This window comes from Nicotiana tomentosiformis, chromosome 8, assembly GCF_000390325.3.
Source record: "Nicotiana tomentosiformis chromosome 8, ASM39032v3, whole genome shotgun sequence".
Classification (NCBI taxonomy): Eukaryota; Viridiplantae; Streptophyta; class Magnoliopsida; order Solanales; family Solanaceae; genus Nicotiana; species Nicotiana tomentosiformis.
Window position 1 is genome coordinate 71,874,533 of NC_090819.1, and position 5,600 is coordinate 71,880,132.

Consider the following 5,600-nt stretch of genomic DNA (forward strand, 5'->3'; position numbering starts at 1 on the left):
ACAAGTGACCCGCCTTAGCCTCGTCACTATTTCGTCGAGGTTAGGCTCGACACTTATAGAGTATATGGGGTCGGTTGTACTCATACTACACTCTGCACTTCTTGTGCAGATATCGGAGTTGGTCCCAGCAGCACTGAGTGAGATTTCTCAGATCTAGCTATCAGTGGAGACTTGAGGTATAGTTGTACGGCGTCCGCAGCCCTGAAGTCCCCTTATTTGTCATCCTAGTTATTTATTTTAATTCAGACAGTTATATTTTATTCAGACTATTATCTGTAATACTCTAGATGCTCAAGTATTCGTGATATAAGTTTTTGGGATTGTATTTGGATTACGTTGTTTATTAGTTTATCACCTTATTTCATACTATTCAGTTTTATAGTTAATAAATATAGCTAATGTTGGCTTGTCTAGCAAGTGAAATATTAGCCGTCATCACGGTCCCAGGGTGAGAATTCCGGATCGTGACACCAGTCAAACAATCTTTTGGGAAACTTCTACTTATTGTCAAACCATTCACAGAATAGTTTCTTATCTTCCTCCGCTACTGATTTTAGTACGTCTACCTTCAGTTTCTTCTTCTTAATCTGTTTCGGTTTCCTCATCTTGTTTGTAGAAATTTGAGCATTCCTTGATCTTCTTTGCAATCTTGTAACCTTGTACCAAGGTGACTCAACTACTTTATAAGGTCTCTCATTCGATTTTGTATCTCCCTAAGGATCTTCAACACCTTATCAAATTTGTCATTCACAACCTTTAACTCTTCAAGCAGATCCGTACCACTTGGCTGAGTATTGCACATCCTGCATGGTGCTCCTCTATCAATATCAGAAAAATCACCAACTAGTGGTGAACCAAGAATACTCCCACCCAAAGGGTCATCATCAGCAAACTCAACTTCATCATTATTCTCTAAGCTCACTGCACCAGGTGTCTTTTTAATGGATGTCATCCATTCCAAATCAATCGCTAGGTGATCGATTATATGATCTGCTACCTCATCCTCGTATGGTACCAAATTCTTCATGTAGTCAATATCTGTCTCATGTAGGGTAGAAATAAGCTAAGGGTGAACCTCCTCAAATATAGTATAGATAGAAGTCAATAGACAAGCAATACAAAAAATAGACACAAGGTCTATGATAATCTCCTACTTTCGTTGAGTCTAATCTACTGGTGGAGTGTTGTTGCACTCCCTATCTTACAACACCAAGGTCATCGACCCTCTACTTAAAGGGGTCCCAATCAGGTTCATATATCACTTTTTGCTGTGCCATCTCAATATCCTAGGCAGCGGCATCAATACAACCTTTGATTTCTCGGCACTACGACCAAATAACATAATTGCTTCGTACGCCCATGCCTAAATTTTTTCATGAACCAAAAAATATTAATTTTTTTCTACAGGAAATAAAGTAATAGTACTCAACTTAAAGAAATTTTGAGAAGGTTTTTTTAATACTTACCATGAATGCCCATGGGAAGCCATACATGGCGTAACTAGCCGATTTGGACTTTTTACCAGAGATTTTATTTTCCTTACTCTTGCTCATATATGATTTGTAAATTAGCAACATGTCCTTCTTCGAGTACTCAATTGTAAGCTTAAAACACTCCTTTCCTCATGGATATTTCATGAAAACTTTAAAATTGTCAGCCATACAAATCCACTTCTTATCGACGCAAGTATGTTATCCCTTGCAAGCAAGACTGAATTGACAAACCATACCAATGCAATCTTAAACCTCTTGGACTTCAACTTTTTCAAAAGCATCTCTGCTTCCACCCCTTCTTTCTAGACTGACAAACTTTGTCTCAGAATGCTTCGCCATCATCCATCACTTTCTTCATTTATTCGTTACTGGGTTTAGTACCACAGTTCAATCTAGTCATCATAGAAAACTCCTTCAATCTAAAGTGAATATGCTTATCTCCAACTAAAAATTATAACTCGTGCTTGGTCGCACAATATATTCGGCAAATTAGTAGGGAATGGACAAGTTGTCCATTGAACTATTTCCAGTGCGTTGAAGGTTTTGCAAACTACTCAAATCAACTACTATTAATTTTTTTAATCAATTTGAATGTTCTATGTTTATCCTTGAACTCTTGGAATAGATTGGTCCTAGACCTCACACTAATTTTGGAAGGGAAACATCTATGCATTCTTAGAAAAGTCCTGAATTTGTATTTAGATGCGTCGATCGCCTTTACAAATACAGGAATTGATAGAGCATCCTGGTCTCCTCCAGCTGCTGCATGTGTTTCACTTTCCAACCCATCCTCACCATCTTCAAGTTGTCCATCATCTTCATCATCTTCTTCTTCTGATACATCTTCTTCTTCAACATTTTTATCAACCTCTTGAGAAGCATCATCACCATTTTCATCATCCTCCGCACCTAAAGATTCATCATCACTGCCCTGTTCTTGTTTGACAATTATTTTTCAGAAACATGATCTTCCATTTCAGTTTATGATGAATATATGTCCAAGTCTTCTTCCTCCTCCTCCTCATCAACACCCTATAGTGCTAAGTTCCTTGAAACAAATATTTTACTAACATGTATATCCTTGTCAACTAATCTAGACCTTGATCTTGTTCTTTTTTTACCGGTAGACTTTGATGACTCTTTGTTCTTTTTTCTCCTATCACGCTTAGAAATCTCAGCATTTCCTTTACTAGAGGAAGCTTTAGAAGTATCTACATTTTGTTTCCGGGTAGCAGTTTTTGAAGGCTCAACATTTGCTTTACTTGGCGATGGTTCTTGTGTTTCTGCATTTCCTTTCCTGTTTGAAGGCTTTGAAGGCTGTGCAATTGCCTTCTTTGCCGGAGGAATATGCTTCTTAGCAATTGATTTCTTCCTCATGTTACCTATATGCAAATATGCAATGTCTCATTTAATAATTTAAAACTTATGATCGGAATAAGAAAAATAAGCCCCAATTCAAGCAAACATTTATGACCAGAAGACAATCGACCACATGTTTATCAATAAATACTAGGTCACCAGTCCGACGACATTCCAAAATACAGAGCACACAGATAGTCCAAGAAGCAAATATAACCACCCACACCATATAAGATATGGTTATACACAACCCAATGGATCTTGAACAAGCACATGAACGAATCACTCTACAAAATCCGAAATCACAAATGTAAGAAATGAGAAAAAATATATTTAGGATTTACCAGAATTGACACGTTCTGAGCAACAATACAGTGCTTGTTAGGTCTATATAGACGATTTCACCCAAAATCGAAGTTTGATTCTTGTCCCTTCCCTCCGGAAACCACCGTGGTCGATGGGGTTGAGTAAGAGAGAGAAGAGAGAGAAGAGAGAGTAGAGAGATGAAAGAGAAGTTGGCAGAAAAATAAGAAAGAAATATTGTTTTTCAAACCTTATAGGTAACTCACAAGTTTTGAAAATATTAAAAAGGCCCATCCACCTTAACCCACTCATTTAGCCATTTTCCAACCCAAAAAAAATTGAGAAAAAAAATAGGAGGTCACTTGACCAATTTAACTTTTGAGGAGGTCTTCTTGACAATTTCTCTCGAGTTAGTCCAATGTTCACATGTAATACCAAAAGTACTCGAGAAGAATTTGTACAAGGTACTCTGCAGTTTAAGTACAGGACAAACCAATACTCCTTATATACAAATTTAGAGTTTAAATTCTAGGATAGTTTAGCAAATTCTTACGCTATCATGATACAGTAACAACAAATAACTGTTCATAATAAGTGAAACTAGTAACCATGCGAAATAACACTAGAAACATGTAACCTGGCGATAACCTACTTAACTAAGCTTAATATCCAGTGGTTACAGCAGGAAGGACAGGGACTGAGAAGTAAGGATCCACCACCGTCACCTCCTTCTGTAGCCACAACTCTTCGTTGCCAATGCAAAACCAGACGTAAAATGCTTTGACCTTTCTCAGAATGTAGGAGATTGAAGAATAAGCTTTCACCATCCACAATGATGAGCTTCTTTCAGCTTGCTGCACTAGCTCCTCTCCACATGTCTTGCGCTTTGGCCCTTTTCTTTGTTTCAATAACTGATTCTTTAACTCCATATTTATTGGCTGACAACAAAAGATAAATGGTTGGTAAGTTGATTGATAATAAAATTAATTGAAAAAAGGGGTTGTTTTCTTTGTCTTAAATTCTAAAAGAATTGTGATGGTGGAATACTGAGGACTGAGATACGTCTTATGATTAACTATGTTCTAAACTTCCTGGCGGTTTTTATAAGAAGGAATGGCTTTAAGAGGATTTATTACAACTTATTTCATGGGAATTGGGTACATCTTCACGTGAAGAGTCGGAGAAATCTATCAAGAACGTAACAGGGGTTGTGCTTTCATTTTCATTGGGTGGCCAATGTTGGCAATAGTTTTAGCTATTGGTTTTGGGAAAACATAACGTTCTGGTGTGAAAAAGGTCTCATTTTGATGTTGATTTTCTATATGAAAAATACCATGTAAAGATCATAAGTAGTTGGGTTTTTGCCTTTTTGGTAAATACATTCTTGCTTGAAAATACAAGAAGTTGTCTACAGAGAGCAATTGGTAGTGGTTTAAGGGGCCTTTTCATAATCAAAACTTTTTGAAGTCATATTCACGGTGATCGTTAAATTTGAAGGAGACATTACGGGAAAGAAGTGAGATTTGGTTATTTTGAGACTGACAGGGCGCAAATACATGTGCTGAAAGTGTTTTAAGTAAGGATATAGACATAGGCGACTTATTCTGAATTTAAACTTGATATGTTCAATCTTTTAGGATCGATTAATCTATTGCACATTTAAGATTATAGGTTCAAATTTAATGTTTGTTAACATTTTAGCGATTATTTCACAGTATTTATATGCTCTGTCAAAAAAACAAAAAAAAAAAGTTTGGTTGAACACTTGAACCCATCAAATGTGTGGCCTATCGGCCTCTAGATATGGACAAGTTACGTTAAAAGCAAAAGATCAGGATTTGCTGAGTTAAATGTGATATCTAAACCAGTTTTAACAAGCAGAGAGTATGGTTTCAATGTATTAATGATGTATATCGACTTGTTTATCGAGTTAAACTTGGGCAAAAGTGACTTATTTAATTTTAACCCAATTGGGTGGTTTCATTACTTATGAAAGTATCCTAAATGTGTGTGTGAAGAAGCTCTGTGGTTGCTGGAAAGTTCTACCGAATCATTATTTCAATGTCCTCTTACCACTTTCTTGTCCAAAACATATTGAAAATAAAAATTACTTCCTTCGCTCCATTTTAATTAATTTTTTTGATTTTTTTATGGTCTATAATATTTGATTTTTTTCAGATACCAAGAAGGAATTAACTTTTTTTTTTACGACTTCCCTTGGAGTAAAGAGTCTATAAGTATTTGTTATATTTTCAATTAACAAATTAAAGTTAATATAATCAATTTTATTATTAATTAATAATAAAATGTGAATTCCTTAATCGATGTGAAAACAATCAAAAATTAATTAAAGTGGACCGTTCGGAGTAATACACTCCTATAAATTAAAGTACTGAAAGTAGGAAAGAATTGATGATTTAGCTAGAAAAGAAGGGTAACCCACCA

The 5,600-nt window shown here is 35.8% G+C and overlaps 1 long non-coding RNA gene across 1 annotated transcript; it reads right to left on the reverse strand.

Annotated features, from left to right (window-relative positions):
- Positions 1 to 2,141: 2,141 nt before the first annotated feature.
- Positions 2,142 to 4,606, reverse strand: LOC138896885 (uncharacterized). The gene is made up of 2 exons (XR_011410401.1): positions 3,813 to 4,606; positions 2,142 to 2,875 (listed from the first exon to the last, which is right to left on the reverse strand). It is a non-coding gene; the product is annotated as an uncharacterized lncRNA (long non-coding RNA).
- Between the last annotated feature and the right edge of the window lie 994 nt (positions 4,607 to 5,600).